At 34.9% G+C, this 24,121-nt stretch overlaps 1 protein-coding gene across 6 annotated transcripts in view; it reads right to left on the reverse strand.

The window, feature by feature from the left end:
• Positions 1-24,121, reverse strand: part of LOC115231298 (tachykinin-like peptides receptor 99D) — a 709,436-nt gene that overhangs the window by 584,000 nt on the left and 101,315 nt on the right. The window lies entirely within an intron of this gene.

Consider the following 24,121-nt stretch of genomic DNA (forward strand, 5'->3'; position numbering starts at 1 on the left):
TCAAAAAGAATCTTTAACACTGGTATACTTTAAAATCGTATTTCTGAATCACTTGTGCGCAACTTGAGATTGCCCACTAAAATTTACAAGGGTAGCTGCAGTTAAATCAATAAAGAAACAATATGAGTGGAACTTGAAAATAAAACAGCTGCGTGTGACCAAATATATTTCTTCGTACTATCTAATTGCCGCACGGACTTGATATTGATTTCTTGAATTGTTGTTAATGATGTTAGACTCTGTGCCGCGCAACAGGACTTACCTGGAGGTTTAATCTCAAGTGTCGTTATAAATCGATCTCCCTTAGTGTTTTCTGTATCCCCAAGATTTAAACCTCTAAATACGCAGGCAAGTTCGTTTAACTCAACAGATGTCGGCTTTCATCATTCAGAAGCAAATAGAATTATCAAAGAATACATTACTCGTATCAAGTAACACCTCCTGGCTCATACAAGTCTATACTGTTAAAAGTAACAAGAAGAGGACTATAATGTTTAACAACTTCGAGATAGGTAATAAATTTAGCTGCTTCGACGGTTACCAATATCTAAAACTGAGTTCACAAGATATGATATTACAAGATATTTAGTATTTTCAATTTATGTGTCTCATACCACTACTTTGTTTGATTCCAATGATGAAGTACCAATCAATTTCGACGCAGACGTTCAGTTGTTTAAGTTCAAATATTTTGTTTAAATCAGATCAGTTAACCCTCAAGCAAGGATTTTGTTTTCCCGACCAAATTTGTTTCGAAAATGAATTCGAATGTGCGTTCTTCTAGTATGTAACTGCCATTTATGGCAGCATGTTTGTTTGAAGATGTAACATAACACTGAAAAACGATAACATTTTCAACTGCTTCAGTCAAAATTTTATATTATCAAATTAGTCGAAATGAGTTGCTAGCTAAGTCATGTTTTCTTTTTTCAGCAATGCCCGTATGCTCTAATAAGCAATCCTGATCTCGTGTTCCGGGTTTGTTTGTTTATTATTCCTAATGGACTCTTATACTCTGCAAGAATAAGATATCTAATTAATTCTCAGTTTCTGCTCTCAAAGGACTTTATAGTGGCAATCATGGAATTATATTACAGACCCTGCGGAAGGTAAATTTGAAGTACCTTGATGTACGAATTTGCTGTAAGCAAACATTTATTTACTTTATGTTATATAGACTTCCACAGACAGAACCAACAGAGAGAGAGAGAGAGAAAGAGAGAGAGAGAGAGTGAGTGAGTGAGCAGCGACTATTTATAGTAACAGAGGCAAGCAACGGGTAGCAACTGCAGAATCTCCTGAAGGTTCAAGCGTTTCTACTGTTGTAAGAATAATTCAAAAAGATTACATATTTACTTCCTCATCATCGCTTAGAGCGTTAAGCAGCTTTTAGTATTCTCAACCGTAGTTTCTTGCATGAGGACGATTTTCACTTTTATTTGTTTATGGTATATTATTAGAGATAATATATTTGGTGTCATAAATAAAGGCAAGAGCCTTAAAAAAGATAATGCTTTCTTTACACATTACTAAAAGTCTTTGCACCGTGTTTACAAAGAAGAATTTGTTTCAATTCCTGGAAGTGTTCTCTTTCACACGTAATCTAATGCAGTAAGATATTTTAAGAAATGAGAATCGAACCAACAGTCAAAAAGATCGATTACCGATTATGTTGCAGTCACTAGTATATTTAGAAGCTAATGAATGATGGTAAATGTTTAAGGCAACTTAAACTAATATTTTAGAAGACCCAGGCGTTCTTCATTATCAGCAATGATATTTACCAGCAGAAAACTGTTTTCCAATTTCCCGAACTTGCCTTCATTATCGATGATAATGGCACTCAGTAGCTGCTAGCGTAAAAAGAATTAACTTTAAGTTGAAGTAGACTAAGCAGACAGCTAGAACAAGTAGCTGTTGTATCACAGTATTTGTCAAAACACCACATATCTATCGACAAACATTAGTGACATGTATGATTATTCTATATAGAATTTCTTGATAGAAACGGCGTCTAGCCAAGTAATCAATACTTATATCTAAATAAACCCCCAGCTGTGAAAGCTAACAAAACAACACATTAACATATTTCCATTAATGAAATGTCATTCTACTAAACTCAACAGTTTTTCAAAACAGGAGTGTTCCAATACGAAGTATAGGAAGAGAAAATCGGTTTTCAAAAAGATATAGTTCAAAGGAAATAATACTTGTATATATTCATACAAACATCTCACACCCACACGTACCGCATGTGCACGCATACAAATGAGCACATACGTTGCTGCTCGGGCAAACGCAATCAGATACAGTCATATACAGACAGACAGACAGACAGACAGACACACACACACACACACACACACTCACACACACACAGACACGCACATACACACACACACAATCATACGCAAGCGCGCACACACACTCTTACACACAGACACAACTCACATGCAATTAAGTGTATGATGTGTACTGAAATATACGGCGCTACGTTTTCAGTGAAAACCGTTTCAGATTCAGATTTCATTGCATGTGTTTGTTGTTTCGCTAATATCCTTGAAAACATATATGCATTGCTTTTTCCATTTCTCCAATAAATGTATTAAAAGACAGGGGATTGATTGGCATAAACATTCGAAAACACTTCAACATCAGGTCCATAATTCTTCTTTATTCTCTCTAGCTTTATCTTTGTATAATGACATTTGCTTCTTGTAACTGGCTAATTTCGCACCATTTCAACTTAAGCACGCTCGACTCAATTGACTCGCCTTTTCCAATTACCCACATCCCACATCGTATCCATCTTTTCAGACCCTGCACTAATAATTATATCTAGTGCTTTCCTTCGTGAACATTGTTCCCCATAATTCTTTCATGTGTAAATAACTTTTCTGCAGTTGTCATTGTTAGCATGAATCTTAGCTGTCTTAGAGAACATGCAAAGTCCACGCCATGGCAATGTGCTGTTCGTCAAGACTGAATTGATAAAATAAAGTCACTGATTGTAATGGCTTATTGTTGACTACCTTTAGTCATAATCAATGAAATAACTGACGAGGTATTGCATATCTCTTAAGAATACATATTTTCCCCTAAATTTAATGGAGCATTACGCAACACTCTGAATAACGGGAAGGTGTGGAACTTGGAAATTTCTATGTGGTCATTCAACATGTTCAGGATACTTGTTAAGTCCCCTTAAAATCTGCAATCTTAAAGCCAGCCACTTTTCGGAAAATAGAACATATTATTTGATGTATTCCGAAATCTAGTTTGGAAAAGAAAACTCAAAATACGTGATTGTAAAATCTTGGATGCTTTTGATTAAAGATTTGCTCGTGTAGGGCATAACGTGGGATGAAACAATAACTGAAAGAAATACTTTATTCCATATATTTTTCTATATATTCACTTAACTTTGTAAATTACGTGATTAACATCAAAATGAAATAGCAACAGTAATATACCGTTAGGCACAAACAGTAAAACAAAAATATATACTGATTTTTATAAAGAGTTAAGTTGGCCATGTGAGATTACGTATACTCCTTATATTGAATTAAAAATTTGGCACAAGGCCAGTAATTTTGGGGCAGGGGTAAGTCGATTACATCGACCCCAGTACTCAAATGATACTTATTTTATCGACCCCAGTAGAATGAAAGGCAACGTCAACCTAGGCGGAATTTGAACTCAGAACGTCTTTATACGGACGAAATAAAGCTAAGCGTATCGTCCAGCGTGCTAAAGATTCTGCCAGCTCGTCGTCTTGTATACTCTTCGCATTAATCGCTTGATGTAGCGTAATATACCCATTACAACTCACTGACTTATCTATATCTCTCATTATTCTTAGCAACGTTTGTTCCGTAGTAATCCAACCTCTTTTGATCTAAGATTTTTTTCTCGATTTACTCAAACTTGTCAATAATATCCTTTGATTTCCTTTTCTTTCTTCCTCTTCGTTTTAGATATCGACACACACACACACGCATCACACACACACACACACACGCATCACACACACACACACACACACACACACACACACACACACCACACACACACACACGAACCTGAAATCGTGTACATAAGCGTATGTATGGAAGGCATATGTGATTTTGGTAGTTGTGTTGATAATGTTGTTAGCTGTGATGGTTCTGCTATAATTTTCTTATTTTTGTCGTCTTTATTTTCAATGTTGTTTTAGTTGCTTTAGTTGTTCTTGTTGCTCTTCTTTCTTTAAATTTGTCGTAGTATTTGTTTTCTATGGTGTTATAACAGTCGCAACTTATTGCTGAGATACCGGAGCCGAGACGTTGGTATCATAAATTTTGGATTCACTGTCGCCTTCCACACTTTTCTATATACGGCCATTGTTGTAGCTGTCGCTGCTGGTTTATCGTTGTATTTACTACCATGTGTTGTCGAGCTGGTCAATGAAATAAAGTTATTCAAATGGTTCCAAAATGGAAACTGAAAGCAACCGGGTTGGGCACATTTCTCGCTGAAAGATTATCGATTCATATAGAATCTTCTCCAACGTAACTAGTTATTTATCAAAAGATTATTCTCTATACATGCATACTTATTTTATGCTATTGTTTTTGTCTCTGTAAGCGAATGTTAGCATAAAGATATCCGAGTGATTCTCCTTACATATATATCGTCATTAGAGCTGCCCTGAAAGTAATGAAAAAGTGGACATGGCATGTTTAGTGCTTGGCATAGATCGTTCATGTTGTAAATGTTTTAGAATAGCTCAATCTCTATAAAAATGCTACTCAACATAGTCTCATTTGCCCTATTCTTGGACACAACATTCGAATCTCCTTCGAAATATTTCATGTTTGCACTATTGTTCCTGCTTGTTAGCAGTTCCTTTCACCGGGGCTTTGTCATCAAATGTTGTACCCCATGACTAAGCTTCACTTGACCAAAGAGAGGAAAGTTGCACGGCGAAGATCCACACTGTACTGATCAATCGTTTCTACCGATTCCTTGATTTGTTGCTAAATATTCAGAGTTTTATTCGTCCGCATCCTCTTAAAGGCTTTTCTAAGCCTTTTGAGAGTCCCAAGTGCTTATTGCTGTTCTTGGCATAACCACATTCGAGAAGATAGAAGGAGAATTTCCTCATGTCATTCCCAACGAATAGTTATCATGATCTATCCTTGTGGAATCTATCTCTTGAAAATATTTGGTCATAGAAAATAGGTGTGACTTCATTCCATAGTCTGAGCATTCGTTCCCGTACCATAATGATAAATTTACTTTTTATTTTTTGCCACCAGATCAAAACGAAAAAGAAAAATCTCTTCATTGTCTTACAACACTTTCAGCTGATCAGAGCAGACTTCCTTTCTTTTTTGTTTCAAATCGAGTGTTAAATACAGAGGTATTCCCTTTGTACACACCCAGCAATGTAACATGTCTATTCCTGCCAAATTAACCCGTCCAAACGCTTGCAATTTGAATCAGGGATAGTCACACTGACAGTGGATTCTCACTACATAATTTAATTTCAATGCTGGTTTCCCCTTCTTCATATTCTTTCATTCACCAGTGTACATAATTTTTGTATATGGTGTAATCTCTGTAAAGAATGTGTAGCCATCTGTGGATACCAGACACCTTTGTAACTCACCTTTGTCAAGAACTGGATGTTGGCACGTTGCTTCTGCTTATAAAGAATTACTTAATTGCAATGAAAAAGAATAAACAAGCTGACGTGTAACACTAACCACCATATGCAAATTGAACAAACTACGTCCATTAAAGAGTTATGGTACACTTTTGTGTTACTTTCGAAGAACCCTTGTATCTTCATGAATATACAACTAGAGAAAATATACAAATAATTCATATAATCTAAGTGCTTCTTTAAACACTAAGCAGACAACTTCGTATGAGAGAATTTTCTTATGGTAACATGCGACACCGTGTCTACAAAAAGTGAAGTATTTTTACTGGAATTAATATTAAGTTTCAGTATCTATTCATATTTGTCATTAAATAAATATACAGTTGACTGAATATATCATAACATTTATAAAGTCTCTTATATAAGTTTTTCTATTCTATAACTCCTTTTACCTTTTGATTTCAAGAATATTCATCTATTACAGACACGTTCAATACAAAATTATTACAATTCTCTGTTATCTATTGGTTCGCCAGTAAAATAAATAAAATTTGTATTCTCAAATCTGCTACTATGTTTCTTCAGGTGAGTGAAAAGAAATTTCGAATATATTGGCATTACTCTCTAGTGATTTATGTAGTAATGCGTTCGTCTATGCATTTATATAAGCATTATATAAGAATTCACTTGCGTATCAATCAGTCTATATTATATTTTACTATCTATTTAATTATCTATCTACCTACATATCTATCTAGCTAACTTTCTACACGCCTATCTGCATGCTTAAATTTCTAACTGTATATTTCACTCTTCAATTTATTTATTTCCCTAATACCTTCTTACATAACTACTTACATTTCGTATTTTTATTTCTATTTTTCTTTCTATATCCAATGTATCTAGTCGTCTATCTGAACGGGTCTTTGTATATCATTTCTTTAAGTGTCTGCAAAATTAAACACATGAATAATTTACGCTTCTATTTATCTACCTAATACTTCGCTGTATATATTCTTTTATATAATCCTTAGAGAATAGTGCTTTATTAGCTTTGTCCCACACCACCCGGGCATGTATGATGGAGCAGAACTACGATCAAAAGCATTCCTATCCTGGCCATCCTGTCTGTGTAATAATATGTGAGACTATATACTGTAATTCACTACTCCATTATTAAAAACGGTAGATTGTTATTTGAGGAAGATTGGTTACTACTTCTTTTAGGTTGAGTACCATGCTGAAGCATTCCCTTGACCTTAGCCAAACAAATCGATTGCAGTTGTTTTTGTGTCTGGCATTTATTGTTCAGGTATACTTTGCCGGAGTTAAGTTATTGGTGTATGAAGAAACAGCAGTTGTGAAGCCGTGTGGGAATAAACACAATGATATGCACACACACATATCACACCCAAACACACACGCACACATACACACAACACACACAGCAACACGCACTCACACTCTCTTTTTCTCTCTCTCACGCAGACATGCACACACAAACATGATTATATATATGTACACACATATGTACGACGAGGTTCCACTTAGTTTCCGTTAACTAAATACATGCACAATCATTTGTCGGCCCAGGCTATTATATAAGAAGCTTGCCCCAGGTGTCGAACTCAGAGAGTGAATCTGACCCAACGTGACAGAAATGTTTAGATACAGTCACCCAATGGATTTATGTTTCATTATAGTGATATGAAAGATATAATGTTTAAATGTTCTTAAATTTACACACATTCCTACAAAAAGGGTTGACTTTAAAATATATTTTGAATACATTTTATGAAAGCTACAACTTTTCTCTTATCATGGTAACCAATCTTGATACAAATAACTTTCTAGATTTGTAAACCGAATGAAGCATTAAATTACATAAAATGCTAAGAGCGTGAAAGTAATAATAACACCTTAGACTCGATTATATCAATTACATTAATCACTTTCAACTAGCAAGCGGATGTTTACAAACTTTTCTATATTCAACAATGAAGGTCTATACACAGAGGAACAAATATAATGAAGATCAGCTAAGAGCTGGTCAATTGGAAAATGGGAAATATGAGAGTAAATGCTCGCTCAGCACCCTACATATAACCAAAATATAGATTCTTTAAACAAGCTTTCAACAAAACTCGATATACACTGCAAAATTGTCAATTATTCTAAGCTGAGCTAAGCGAGTACCTACACCCCAGCAAATAACTGCAACGAAAACAAACCGAATGCTTAGCTAGTCGACACTATTACTAAGTAAAAATTATTGTTCATCTACAGGCAGTATAAAATAATCAAACACCCAAAGCATATATAGTCTTTCCTTCTAATTCTTATAAGCTGCGCACTTACAAGAAAACCATATTTTCTGAAAACTACTTACAAGGAATTATACAGCGTTATGGAAATAGTTCATGAACCTGGAAACCAAGAATATTCTATACAATCAGATATCAAAATACGTTAGTAAAGTCATACTCTTTTTTACATAATAACAAAGCGGGTGAATCTTTTAAAGTCAAAGTATTGTCATACTCATAGATAATACCTCATCCCACAACTCCCATCACACACTCCCAGAAAACAAATTCCCTTGAAATCCAACAAAAACTTTCAGAAAATAAATTCCCTTGAAATCGAACAGAAATAAAGACTCTTAACATTTACCGACAGATAAAATATATATGCATAAGCACGTTCTAGGTTAACTACTTAGCTCGAATACCATCACCGTGGATGTACAGTTTAATTCCTAAGGAACTGAGGGCCTTGTAATATTTAACGTTTCCCAAATGTTACGTAATCTTCAATTTCAGTTGTATTCTCCTTAATCACGTACAACCATTGATAATAATACCTGCAGTTAGCTTGGCTAGAAATCCTATATGTGTAGTCTACATATCCCAGTACCAATGCACCTATGCATTGTGTTCGAGCTTAAGTATCCGTGGATATATTTAGGGGCACTATTATATGTGCTGTGCGTATATGCATTCATAGACAAGTATAGATATGTATATTTGTGTGTATGTCTATATATGAGTATTTGTGTGTATGCAAATGTGACTGGGTGTACATATGCGTGCGAATATACACATTAACTGAAAGCATAGATTATATGAGCATGAATATTTATATTTGAACCTGTGTAACCTCTTAATATATATTTTTTCATGTGCCAGTAGATACTTAAATCAAGATATGCATTCACAGAATTATAAGTAGCTAAAATCTGTATATGCATGCATCTATATAAATATAAATGCATAGATATGATTTTGCAACCATGCACGCTTATGTATATGCGTATGCATATATCTAATTCTATGCACATTTATGTGCCTGTATATAAGCCTGCTTGTATAAACATATCTATGCAAGAACTACTGAATATATCTGTATACATGCTTCTCTAGTGTGCTTAATTACAAATAAAATAATGTACATGTGCTATCTCTGTATGTAGGTGTTGCGTTGATTACTATAGTGTATTAAGGTATTTGGATGCTAGCTACCATACTAGTTTGAAGGTCAAGACAGTTCTAATATTCTTTAACATGCTTTCATATAATATCACCATAAGCTTTCAAACATTACCGTTTTAATATGGGCGTTAGCTGGTTTAAGAATAGCAAATATTCTTAGATTATATCTTTAAGATAACTTATAGTTTAGTATTAAAAGATTAAGTGTAATTAAACTGAGAATTTCGGAATTTTCAGATGACAAGCCAGCAATCAGCCAAGGCCAGAACCATCTCTTACTTCACACGTTTCACTTTTCCTCCCTCTCTTTCTTACCCTCCATCTCCACTCGTAGAAAAAAGAAACATGCAATGTGATCGTTACTTGTGAATATGAACTCCAAGGATCAAACAAAATTGAATCTGAAAACTAGTCAGAAATTAAATAATATATATTTATATTATTACTAGAAAAGTATTAAATTTTCGCTTAGATCAATTAAGGGCATTTACACCCGCACACCGAATTCCGCTATTGTAACGAAATTACAAAAATCCCCAATTTTAGGGGACTTGAGAGAGTAAATGACATTGATTAGTTTCAGCGAAAATTTAGCATTTTTTTAGTAATCAAATATAGCAACATTTTAGTTCTCGGGCATTTTCAATTTCTACATTTTTTAAATTTTCACTCCACTATATTGAATATTTTATCCTGCAATTAAGAAATCGAAACAAACGAAGGAATATCTTCTTTGCATTGACAATCAATCATGATCTGTTAAGTAAAATCCTTATGCAATAAGCTACAAGGAAAGTATACAACAGAAAGCTTGTTAAGGAGGACCTACTACTAAATAGAAAGAGATCGCCCTTCATTGTAATCCAGTGCAGTTTTTACATTCATGATACAGTTTCTGTTTGTTTCCACCTATGTATGCTGAAGTCTCTATGTTATTTATAATTTCTTTGCGTTTTTAAATGATTCACTGTGGTTTTTTATGTATACGTGATGTAAATGCTTTGCGACAAGACTTGGCGTAAAATCTATAATATAAATCCAGTTATGTGTGTGTGTGTGTGTGGTGTGTGTGTGTGTGTGTGTGTGTGTGGTGTGTGTGTGTGTGTGTTTGTGTGTTTGTGCGTAAAAGATTATAACGGCCGTAATTCTCAACTGATTTTCTCCAAACTGGGAATACACTACTTCTGCTCCACAGATGGTTTTAGACTCTTAAAATGCTTTACACAATGAGTAACGGGCCCTCTGAGAGTAGAAAACGCCAGTTCCTTTGTTACAAGGAGAGGGGAGGTAATTCTTTGCGCAGTAACTTTCAGAAATTGATTGTCGTCATTACATCAATTTGTCAAAAACTTTTTGCAATCTCAATTGGCTCCAGAAAACAACACTATACGGAAAATTAAACAATAGTTGTTGCAGTACCTTCCTGGAAGTCCTCATATCTATAAGTCAGTTGATAGAATCCCAGATCCAGTAGAGATGGTAAATTATCCAAAATAATTCCTCAATTCATTGGAGCCTCCAGAACTACCTTCCCACAAATTGGAACTGAAAGTGGGAACTCCAGTAATGTTATTGAGGTATTTGGATGCACCGACACTGGTGCAATGGTACACGCCTGGTGATAAAGAAAATGATGCCACGTATTATTGAGGCCACCATTATCTCAGAATGCGAAAAAGGAGATGATGTTTTCAAACCCAGAATTCTTCTCATTCCAGTAGGAGCAGAAATTCCTTTTTCATTGAGAAGAGAGCAATTTCCTATTCGTATCAGCTTCGCAATATCTAGCAATAAATCCCAGGGTCAAACAATGTCTTATTTCTTCATTTCCCACAAGGTGCTAAACATAGAGGAGACAAGCAAGGATAGACAAAGGGATTAAGTCGATTACATTGAGCCCAGTGCGTAACTGGTACTTAATCTATCGACCCCGAAAGGATGAAAGGCAAAGTCGACCGCGGCGGAATTTGAACTCAGAACGTAACGGCAGACGGAATACTGCTAAGCATTTCGCCCAGTGCCCTAACGTTTCTGCCAGCTCGCTGCCTTCATACAATGCGACATACAAAGGGTCAAACAATGTCTGAGGTAGAACTTCTCTTGGAAGAGTTATCCTTCTCACACAATTGATTAAATGTTGGCAGCTCCAGAAGCAAAAAAATCTATTTGTCTTTGTTCTACAAGGGAAAACAAAGAATATTGTTTACTAAGAGGTTTTGTAGGAGTTACTACATCCTACGATGCGCTCCGGTATCTACTACACTTTGTGAATGGTGAAGATGGAGAGCATTTCGGCATAATAACAACAAACGTGAAGACTGCACCAACAAAGAAGTTTCCTGCATGGACTTCAATATCATAGCATTTACTCTAATTACTCACACCAACCGCGCGTTAGACCATTACGCCTTACTTTTTCAAGTAATTCATTATTACATATTGTCATGTGACTGCATAGGCTCAGTTTATGTTTCTCAGTCTAGAGTCACACCAGCAATCCAATGACAACATTTTGCCTTCTGCGACATTTCAACAGTTCACTTCTCCGTTGCCCTCTCCCATTGCAGCCCTTTTCCGGAGCGTACCCACTTACATACAATATTTCCATTACAACTACATTCATTCGATTTTCAATCATACGATGGATCGTATTAGACGCAGCGCCGACCTTCGCAAAGCAGAGTATGTCCACTGACAGCTTTTCAGTGCGTTCGAAAAAGTCACACACACCCCCACCCCAATTTTCCATGACCTGAAATCCTCCAAACGGACGCACGACATGTCTCTTAGTCGACGTATCCCATCAATTACTCCATAAATGTTTTGTCGTCAATGCTGCACTTCCATATAACATGTTTCAACATAACTCTTATGTATATATATATATATATATACACACACACAAATGATGTCGTTTCAATCCCGCGCAATGCCGGGTATCTCTGCTTCAGTTTAAAATGTTCACCACAGACGTGTATACAAACGAAGCATTTTCGTCAATAAGAACGTATACACTTTACGTTGACGTGGCTTTATGTATGTATGCATGTATGTATGTATGTATGTATGTATGTATGTATGTATGTATGTATGTATGTATGTATGTATGTATGTATGTATGTATGAATGTATGTATGTATGAATGTATGTATGCATGTATGTATCTATCTATCATACATACACACATATATACAATGTGTGTGTCTCTATATATAAATATATATGTATATTTATATATATATATATATATATATATATATATATATATATATATATATTTCAATATGTGACCGCGTGTGTATCGTTGGCAATTTTTTTCTTCGTCTTCCCTTCCTTGGACCTTTCCTTTTTCTATGTTTCTGACGAAGAGCTCCACTCGAAACGTTAAATCCTCCTTCTTCTGGTCCTTTCCTGCGCGTCCAATAACACTATACGTATTCCACGTCCTCGCGTTGTTGTGTTTTCTCTTTGTTCATGTTTAGATTAAGGAAAATGGAAATTAATTAAAATCTACATTTCCAGTGGCCCAACGTGTAAAAATTAGTCCAAAGACCATGTGTTAGTCATAAAATACAGTGTACATTTAAATACATGTGGAATCCACTCGTGCGATTCAACACGCTAGAAAGAACAGCCAGGTTCTCTAACCACAAATTTAGCTATAAAATTCGACAGGAACATAATGAAAAAATAAAAACATTTTGCCATCTAGTTTCCTGGACCAATTGGTTTCTGATTTTAGTTTAGCAAATAAATGAATAACATATACTCGCTAGGTGAAATCGTCTTCAGTAGGAACACCTAGGGTTAAACGTATAAACACGATGCGATCAAATTATGTGCCTGTTGTTTATACATCCTAATCTTTTCAAAATCTACTGCGCAGCCGCAGCCCTTCGCCAGCAATAAAAAAATGCCAACTTTTAAAAATCGAAAATTATCCAAAAACTTAAAATACTTAATCATACCAAAGGGAAATGGAAATTAATTAAAATTTTCATTTCTAGTGGTCTAACGTGTAAAAATGTAATCCAAAGACTATGTATTAGTCATAACATACAGTGGTTATAGAACCTAGCTGTTCTTTCTAGCGTATTGAATTCCACGAGTGGATTCCTCTTGTGTTTAAATGTACACTGTGCTGATAGTGCTTCGCCCGGTCTTCTATGTCTAGGCTCAAATGCAATCAAAGAAGTTGCAATCCCTCGTCCGTTGGTTTTTTTTTTTTTTGGTCGTTATACCGAATACAGTTTCTAAAAAAAAAAAAAACGAACGGACTTTTCGGCTACCCAATAATTTGTATAATTACTGGTAATGACATTTAAACATTGACATGAGTAAAATTTTGGGGGAGCAATACGTTAAGATGCTTAAATTCATTTCAACTACAAAGTAATTCATCTCAGAGTCAACAACAAATATCTTTGTCGCCAAATATTTATTTGTTATCTTGGATACAAAGTAGAAAATAATTTTCTACAATCTGTTCCGGATGGAACTGAAAACCTCCGTTGATTAATGACAATTATCTTGAGTACTGACCTTCTGTTACTAAGGACACAAAATAGCAAATAATCCGCTGCAAACCGACTTGGATAAGGTCGAAACACTTCGTTGATTATCAAAGTCCTAGAACTGTAAAGAAAATACAATTCCTTGGTATAGTCTTTTACTGTCTCAGAATAAACCAAATACCACTAAATCCATTATCATTACAAAAATAACTACTAGACACCGTTGGCATTAAAAAAAGAATACTCTTTTCTCACCTATCTTACTGAAGGTTCCACTACACTTGAAACTGATTTTTCATAAACTAAAAGCTTCAGTGTCCTTTACAGTGTGATAAATCTATTAGTTTCTTTAGAAATATTTCACTCACTGAAAATATCTCCCACAATTGATTAGGAATTTATTGCAATCACAGGAAATGCCATGGAATAGAAAATATTCTATTTACTCGAGGCCAATGTACAAATCAATTTTACTAAAATTATTAGTAAAGTTTTCCATAACTCATTAATCAATGAAACAATCTTATTTGTATTTTCTCACAAATGTACATGAAAAAATGGAATATAAGACTATTCATAGACGCATCGTATCGCTGACATGTGAAATCAAACACATACTTGCCAAACAGAAATCAGCTGATAATAATCTCAATAGATACGCCTCTGTAACATCTCACTGAATTGCAGGTTTCCATAAGTCTTTTTGCGTAATCCGGCAGCCACTCGATTATGTTAATAATTTTAATAATTTTATTTGTAAGATGTTAAGGCATAAACTGCAATTTTACATCCTCTTAAAGCCAAGTCAAAGCAATCACAATTTCAAATAACGTCTATATCAGCATGCCTCATGCCACTATATCATTATAATTATAAGCTAGGCGGCGATCTGGCCGAATCGTTAGCACGCCGGGCAAAATGCTTGGTGGCATTTCGCTGTTATTATGTTAGGAATACAAATTCCCTTCGTGGTCGACTTTGTCTTTCATCCTTTCGGTCTCTACAAAATAAGTACCAGTTAAGCGTTGAGGTCGATCTGTTCGACTTAGATCCTCCCCATGGACTTTCTTGCCTGTGCCAAAAGTTAAAATAGTTATTAAAGGTATAGATGGATACTCAAGGTTATATTTTCAGTTTCTGTATTGATACATGAGAGCTCGTACAATAATTTGCTGTTTTTTAAAGGGATAGTCCCCGTTTCGATTCCCATCATAAATCCAGTCACACAGAGAGTCCCAATTTATGCATCTATACTTTTGCATCGGTTTTTGGAACAACGATATTGTTAAAATGAGCATATTTCCATACTTTCCTATCGAAAATAGTCACGTAGAAATGTCTAAATGACACTGTATGGTGTTTTTACTCTTCACTCAAGACCATTTATACAATAACGATCGAATGATGCTTAGGTGGGGAATCATTCAAGCGAGATGGACCCTCCATTTGTCATATATATATATATATATATATATATATATATATATATATATATATACCAAGTGAGCTGATGGAGATCTTGTACTGGAACGAAAACAATTACTGCGTGGAAGGTGTTTATAAGCCATTTAAGAAACACACAAAAACCGTTAGATTCACTTCAAAATTTAAATTTGATTCGCCAAAATATTTTTGTCGCTTTGATACAGCGACCTGTTCCCTGACAAAATTCCGTGCTGCATCCGAGAAAGTACCACTTAGTTTATGACATACATGTACGTATGTATGTGTATGTATGTATGTGTGTATGGAAGTATGTATATATGTATGTATGCATGTATGTATGTTTGTATGTTTGTATGTGTGTATGTATGAATGTATGTATGTATGTATGTATGTATGTCTGTATGTATGCATGTGTGTGTGCATGTATGTGTGTATGCATATGTTAACATGCGTATGCATGCGTGCATGCCTATGCATTTTGGTTTTCTTGTCCATTTTCATTTAATATACGTGCTGACGCGGGAACCTTCTATGCATTTCTCAGCTGTGAATTGGAACCTAACGGAAGATCAATTATAGTACTTGCACAGCGTACCTATTGGTTTAGATCATCAGTGAACTTAGCCCTCATATTTTATACATACACACACACACACACACATTCACAGACACACACACGCACACACACGCATACACACACACACACACACACATATATATGTTCTTTTTCTTTTACACGTTTAAGTAATTTGACTGTGGCCACTTTGGAGGACCGCCTTAAAAGCATGTAGATGAAGAAATTGACTCCAGGATTTATTCCATGTAAGCCTAGTACTTATACTATCGGTATCTTTTACCGAACCGATAGTTTACGGGAACATAATCACGCCAACATCGGTTGTCAAGCGACGGCAGAAGGACAAACACAGAGACAAAATCACACGCACATCAATATATACGACAGTCTTCTTTCCGTTTCCGTCTATGAAATCCACTCAAAAGGCTTTGGTCGGCTCAAAAGTGCCATACAGTGGGACTGATCCCGGAACCATGTGGTTTGGAAGCAAGCTTGTTACCACACAGCCACGCCTGCACATACACACACACGCACACACTCACACACATTCACACACTCACGCTCACACACTCACACACACACACATGTATAACAGAATCACGTATGCGTGTGTGGACACGTGTGTGTTTGTGTTTCTGCATTAATGCCTCAGCTATTATTAGCTTCTGTTCTTCAAACTGTCACTAATGCTTTAATGAATTTTTTGAAGCACTTTAAATGCAACTAATCACTCAAAATAAAAATATTATACTGACATATTCTCAAACACCTGGTTTTTGCATTTTCCGTTCACATAGCAGTCAATCACCCCCTTATTGCTTGTGTTTTGTATGAATTGTTTGAATTATTTTAACATATTTCTTTTTTTTTTATTAATCGATATATTTAAATAAGGATCACTACGAAACTCTGCAAGATGCTGATTTGATAGAAGTAGACTAGCAGAAGACAAATCGATTTCATTCCGTATCTTGTCATTGGTATAATCTTCAGTGTGAAAGCGAAAACGCTCAAAATAGGTTAGCTCGTTCTCGCAAATTGTCAACAGGCCCCATGTCTGATTACTGCTTAAAGAATTGGGAGTGTTTATGAAATTCTCATTAACAGCATGTCTAAGTGAAAATATTCTATAATTGAAAATAGCTCCGCAAGATCTTTTTGATTACTAATCAAAAAATAAGATATTACTGCCGCAACAGCTATGCAGCGTCAGTTTTAAGTATCCACAATCTTAATATTGTCATCCATAGGCTATGTATTTGTCCATTTGTATATTTGTTATATTGAGAAAGAATAGGCAGCGATCCACCTCTTTATTCGACTCCAACTTACAGCATACTAAAACATGGAAGGTATACTTTTAACCGACAAACTTCCCTGAGGTATAGCATAATAAATCTGAACCAGAAAGGCGGCGGGCTGGCAGAATCGTTTGCACGCCGGGCGAAATGCTTAGCGGTATTTCGTCTGCAGTTACGTTCTGAGTTCAATTTCTGCCGAGGTCGACTTTGCCTTTCATCATTTCGTGGTCGATAAATTAAGCACCAGTTACGCACTGGGGTCGATGTAATTGACTTAATCCGTTTGTCTGTCCCTGTTTATCCTCTCTGTGTTTAGCCCCTTGTGGGTAGTAAAGAAATAGGTATTTCGTCTCTCTTTATGTTCAGAGTTCAAATTCTGCCGAACTCGACTTTGCCTTTCATACTTTCGGGGCCGATAACTTAAGTACTAGTTGCGTAATAGGTTCAATCTAATCGACTAGCCCCCTCCCTTCCAAATTTCGGGCCTTTTTGCCAAGAGTAGAAAATAATATACCTGAACCAGAAGTTCAAATTGCTAGATCCCTTTAATGATTTAATCTCTCTTGTGTTTTCCAGATATTTGTTGAACGATGAGGAATGTTGTATGTTAGAACCATATATTGTCATTCGTATAATCACTCGACGTAGGCTTGATCATTCTCGAATATTGTTAACAGGCACCGTACATAATTACTACTGAAAGTATTAAAGGTGTTGTATTTATGAAATTTGAATTAACCAGATGTTTAAGAGAGAATATTCTGTAAGTGTAAATAGTTCAAGAACTGTGGTGCAAGTTAGTGCCACGGAAAGAGGTGTAATGCGTTACACAGCTAAATATATCGATCTGATTGGTTACGGGCCACTTCTTTGTATCATACATACATACATGTGTATATACATGTTTCGATGGCGCTTGGACGAAGATGCAAAGGGTAGGTTCTAGCATTTTAAAATTTATTATACTCGAAATATTATGCCGATGAAGAAAATGAATTTTTATAATTCTCATCCAGAAACGCGTCCATAATTAATCGTAAACTGATTGATTTCCTCATTTGTTTCTTCTTTTTGCGTATGTGAACTTCAAATACTGTTGTTTGTGGACTCATATTGTGTACTTAAAAGAATTAGCTGTCTTTGGCTGCTATTTCTAAATTTTCGGTATGTGGTGAAGCAACTAGTTGCTAAACCCTAAATTATATTTATAATTATATAAAAAAAACTTTTTGTATAAGATTTTACCGATAATGTTTTTTTCCATACCGAAACTACTTGGTAAAATTTATTTATAAATTATTAAATTAATAATTCTTTACCCTATATCAGTAATGTATATATATATATATATATATATATATATATATATATATATATATATATATAACAGACCACATGGTTCTTGGTTCAGCCCCACCTCGAGGCACCTGGGATGTATCTTCCACTATAACCTCGTGCCGACTAAATCCTTGTGAGTGTATTTGATAGTCGGAAACTGAAATGAACCCATCGTATATGTATATATATATATACATACATATATATATATATGTGTGTGTGTGTGTTTCTATGTGTGTGTGTGTGTGTGTGTGTGTGTGTGTGTGTGTGTTTGTGTCTGTGTTTATCTCTCCCACCGCATGACAACCAATGTTGTTGTGTTTACGTCCTTGTAACTTAGCAGTTCGGCATAAGAGACCGACTGAATGAGTACTAGGCTTACAAAAAAAGGTCCTGCGGTCGATTTGTACGACTAAAGGCGATGCTCCAGCATGATCGCAGTCAAATGACTGAAACCAATAAACGAATATACATATATAGATACACACACACACACACACACACACACACACACACACACACACACACACACACATAGTTGAAATGTATAGAAAACAAAAGACGAAGACAGATGTATGAACAACAAGAGGTGTATTAGTTTGGTGTTCGAGACAATAAAAAAAGGCTTTTACGTTTCGAGCCTACGCTCTTCAACAGAAAGGAATAAGAAAAATAAACAGAGAGAGAATGAAAAAAAAAACTTGTAGATTTATCGATCAAGCATGGCGAATATATATACAATCATTAGATTTGAAAAATATAAACTCAAGCGTATAATCAATAATGGTTAAGTCTCGAATTGCTGAAAATTGAATTGTATTCTTTGATGTAAAGCAGCACTGGATATGGGCATAATCATGTAACACTTTCTACTATACATACAAGGTCTGAAGTTTTGTGGGAGGAGGCTATTCGATAACATACATTCGGTATTCAACTAATATATTCAACTAATATATATTTATCCACCCGGAAAGGATGGAAAACAATGACAGTCCTTGGGGGTTTGGAACTTAGAACGTAAAAACGGACATGGGCTTAAATAATTAATATCAACTTTTGAAACCAGGTGAGCTTGGCGAGCAGAACTAAGAAAAAAGGCCTTCAAAAGGCAATAGTTTCATCTTTATTTCAAGTTCTGTTATTTAGAACTATATCATAAAATACGCCATTCGATATGTTAAGAGAATTAAGTGTGCCATGAGACAAGTCTGTCTGTTGATTAGAGGATGGCGAGCAACCTCATATAAACTGCTTATCTGATTGTTGGTTACATTATAATTGTTTAATAAATAAACCGGCATTTATGTATAAAATGCTCTGATAAGCCAACGAGAAATCGTTTACAGAGTCATTTGACCGGAAATAACAACTATATGTTTGATTTGGCATTATACTCTAAGGACATGTGTGACATTGTAATTTCTACATTATTTATAGTTGATGGATATTAGTCCTCTTCTTGTTTGTTTTTAACACAACGTTTCGGCTGATATACCCTCCAGCCTTCATCTGGTGTCTTGGGGAAATTTCCTACCTGAGTTCTCATTCGTAAGGTATTTTTTCGATGTTGTTGTTGTTGTTGTTATTATTATTATTATTATTATTATCATTATTATTACTATTATTAATAAGGTCTCTGACTGGAATCGAACTCGGAATCTTGGAGTTAGTAGCTTGCAACTTTAACCACTACGCCATATGGCCACGGGCATATGGCGTAGTGGTTAAAGACGCGAGTTACTAACCCTAAGAATCCAAATCCGATTCCAGGCAGTGCCCTTAATAATAATAATAATAATAATATAATAATAATAATAATAATAATAATAATAATAATAATAATAATTATAATAATAATAATTATAAGGCGAAAGAATTTGACAAGATTAGTAAATATAAAGACCTGCTAATGGAAATTGAAAAAATGTGGCATCTCAAGACGACTACAGTACCAGTGATTGTAGGATCTCTAGGAATGATAAAAAAAGGTACTGAAACCTATTTGAAAATGATTCCAGGCTTACCATCCCTACAGGAAGTGCAAAAAATCGTATTAACTGGAACGGCTCATGTACTGACTGAGAAGAGCACTATCGTTGTGAAAATAACATCAATCCATGAATTTATTTATTAATTTTTAAATACATATTTTATCTGTGAATTTGCGCGTGTAATCTGGGAATGCATACAATGATCTTCTCTGCCCTAGGTGTATGGAAAACACTCGGCGAGAAGCGGAAGAAAATTTGATGAAAGAAAGAAAAAACATAATAATAATAATAATAATAATAATGACATCGAAAAATACCTTAGGAATAAGAACTCAGGTTTGAAATTTCCCCAAGACACCAGATGAAGTCTGGAGGGTATATCAGCCGAAACGTTGTGTTAACAACAAACAAGATGAGGAGAAATATCCGTCAAATATAAATAATGTATATAATGTAAATAATGTACATAATTCTTCATCTCTTAAATATAGAACTGTAATTGTAATCTCTGATGTACAAATAAACAGAATGATCACATTTGATATACAAATAAATGTGGTGATCATAAGGTTCCCCTGAACCTGAACACCCAAGAGAAGCTCATCATCATAATCACCACCACCACCACCACCACCAACAACAACAACAACAACAACACGCAAGAACAGTAACAGCACAACAAAGCGATAGGTTTTAACAAAATGTTCGATAACATTATTTGGGCGAATTACGAGTGCTGGGATCACGAAGGACTACGCTGAGAAAAACATGATAAAATGGTTAAGACAATAGACAATCATTGTTCAACTTATCTTTTGACGTTTTGCTCTACTTCTTACTGCCTTTAATAGTTTCATGGACACTTAGTAACATTATCTGCAATTGCTTAGAGTCATGTCCAGAGAAACTGATGCGCCTCACATTATTTATACGAGCAACTTAATCCCCAGTCAAACACATCATTACTCCTTTAGTTATAGCATTACGATAATCATATCACAGGCTATCGTTACTGTTATAGACATTATTATTTTCACTTTAACAGTCTTTCTTTTCATAAATTTATAATTTGCCAGTAAAAAGCTAAACCCCGGCCTAAGTAAGATTATAAAATTGAAGAACCTATTCTATTATAAAAGAACATACAACGTAACAAAACTGATGCTTTATTTACATAAATAAAATTTATTATGCGAAAATTTACCAAGTCAGAACTTTCACCTAATTTCTGAAGTCTTAGTGTAGACTTCACCTTCTTGCTGGAATCTACACGTTTTCGCTATTCTAGTATTTTATATCTTTCCATATATCTTTTATTTTCACTTTTTATCTTGTTTTGCCATTTTGTAACTTGACATTGATATGCATAATCTTTCTAACGGTGTTCAATGAAAATGAATACTTATACCACTTACGAATTTTAGTTCAATTTTTACAAACTGAATGAAAAATTAATTTGGCTCGAGAGAATGAACTTAGTATGAAGTAACTTTCTATCGCTTCATTTTTCAAGGTTTCTTTCAGAGAGTAAGAATATGATCAGTAACAAAATTGGCACAGCAGAGTATCTTATTCAAAAAGACAAATGAAGGCAACTTTACTGGTGAAGCATTTATATAGAATTTGATGAAGATAAAAAGAAATGTTAATTTATCTCACTGTTTACATTTAATTTCTAAATTCATAAATTAAAATTCTTCAACCAATACCCTACTTGTCCTCTGTAGTCCTACTTTCATAATTGTAGTTCTTACTTTGAATTTTGCTGACCATAAAAACTAAAGGTGCAATAAGGTGGTCCGATCTTGTACTGCAGGTAGGTGGATCAGAGTAGCAAAGGAATCGGTATGCTAAGGCGCCATAGGAATAAGAGCACAAAAAGACGCATTTATTAGTATAGATACTTGTATGAATACGTTAGTTATTGTGTTGAAACGGTCTGCATTCCTGCTTTCGTGGGCGTTATTTTTCTTGTCTATAAACCAGAAAGTTTTGCGGACGCAAGCACAGAAATTCGCATTTATCAGCATAGAGTACGTAGCATGTAAAGTGTACATTTGTCGAATGAACCTATTCCTTGTCACTTGATCTTCAGAAATAGCAGCTTAGTTTCTACTAATTTATATCGTAAGAATTAAAAGAAAGTAGGATATTTATAATAATATTGTTCTAACAATGAAAGAAAGAGTAGAAAGGATAGATATAACTGGAATGACTTCAGATCACAAGAACAAGAGTTGACCTAGCGAACACTCCAGCTACAACAACAATATCGCTCTGTGAAGAAGCTGATTAGATAAACACAGATAATGCATCAAGCTGATTTATTTTCTTCATTGCGAATTCATAACAATGTTTTTGCAACGTCTACTTCCTATTAAGATATATTTTTCTCTCTTCTTTTCCTATTATTCTTGGAATGTCTACGTATAAAGAAACAATATACGTAGCTATAAAGAAACAACATTATTTCCATGAACAATGATTAGTAAATATAAAATGACAAATATAATTTGTAGACGCTTGGCTAAGATTCAGCATTGGAATGCGTTTGGTTATGTCCTTACAATCATGACTGCACTCCATCCATCACTACCACCCCCGTCACCATCACCCTCGTCACCACCACCACCACCACCACTGATGCCATTGACATTTGAAAAGACACTAGTACAACGGCAATGACTGCTGTAACAGCAATAAAAGCAAAGGCGATGTATTCCAGAACATCTGTATTATGCTCCCCATCAAGAACATCAACGTATATATTTGATATGATGCTAATTACCCTCTACAACATTATTGTAAGCAATACTGAAAATAAAGTTACACAAATTGGTTAAACAAAAAAGTAATCTAATGCTATATTATTTGTGCTTTCATAAAATATTTTTGCATTTCTAGCTGCATCAACCAATGTAGAGATGTATCTCTATAGTCAATCAAAATAACTGAAACATCGGTCAACTCATCATCAGACCACATATGCACATACATAGTTATATGTACATATGCACACACACACACACAGACACACACAGACACACACACACACACACACACACACACACACACACACACACATATATATATATAAATATATATATATATATATATATATATATATATATATAAAATAACGAAGGTGGTTACATGACATAAAACCAAAAAGAAAAATTCAATTTTCGCTAATAGTGACTGAGGGTGCAGGGAGTCATCTACCCTCCTGGAAACAAAAGTCAAAGGGCCTTATAGCCACAACAAGCACATTCTACGAACTGATAGGGGGATAACCGACTCACAGTGATATATATATATATATATATAATAGAAAATTTAAACGAATACATACAATTAGATTAGTGTGTTTAAGTGTTGAGTAGAGGACAGTTACAGTTTAGGCTTTCTGTTGTTATCCGTAGATGTAACCACACACATAAAGTCAAACACCTAGAAAATAGAATCTGAAACCATAAGAAAAGATAAACCAAACCTAGATACATGAGAACCAACTATGAGATACAGAAAACTAGTAACAGACAACAAATTAAACACAACGTCACAAAATCCTAATGCCAGTCCAAACACCCGAACAAACGACCATAACAGAAAATATAAAAACCATGATGTCCTATGGTATAACCAAATCTGGGACTCGAGCATCTCATCCAAGACCGCGAAATAATTTTTCGACACATTTGTTCGCTGCTTCCCTAAAAATGGTGTGTACAGCAAAATATTCAACAGTCACACTATAAAACTGTCCTATACTTACTTACGTGGCAGATATATGCAATTTAACTAAAAGTT

Source organism: Octopus sinensis, linkage group LG2, assembly GCF_006345805.1.
Source record: "Octopus sinensis linkage group LG2, ASM634580v1, whole genome shotgun sequence".
Lineage (NCBI taxonomy): Eukaryota > Metazoa > Mollusca > Cephalopoda > Octopoda > Octopodidae > Octopus > Octopus sinensis.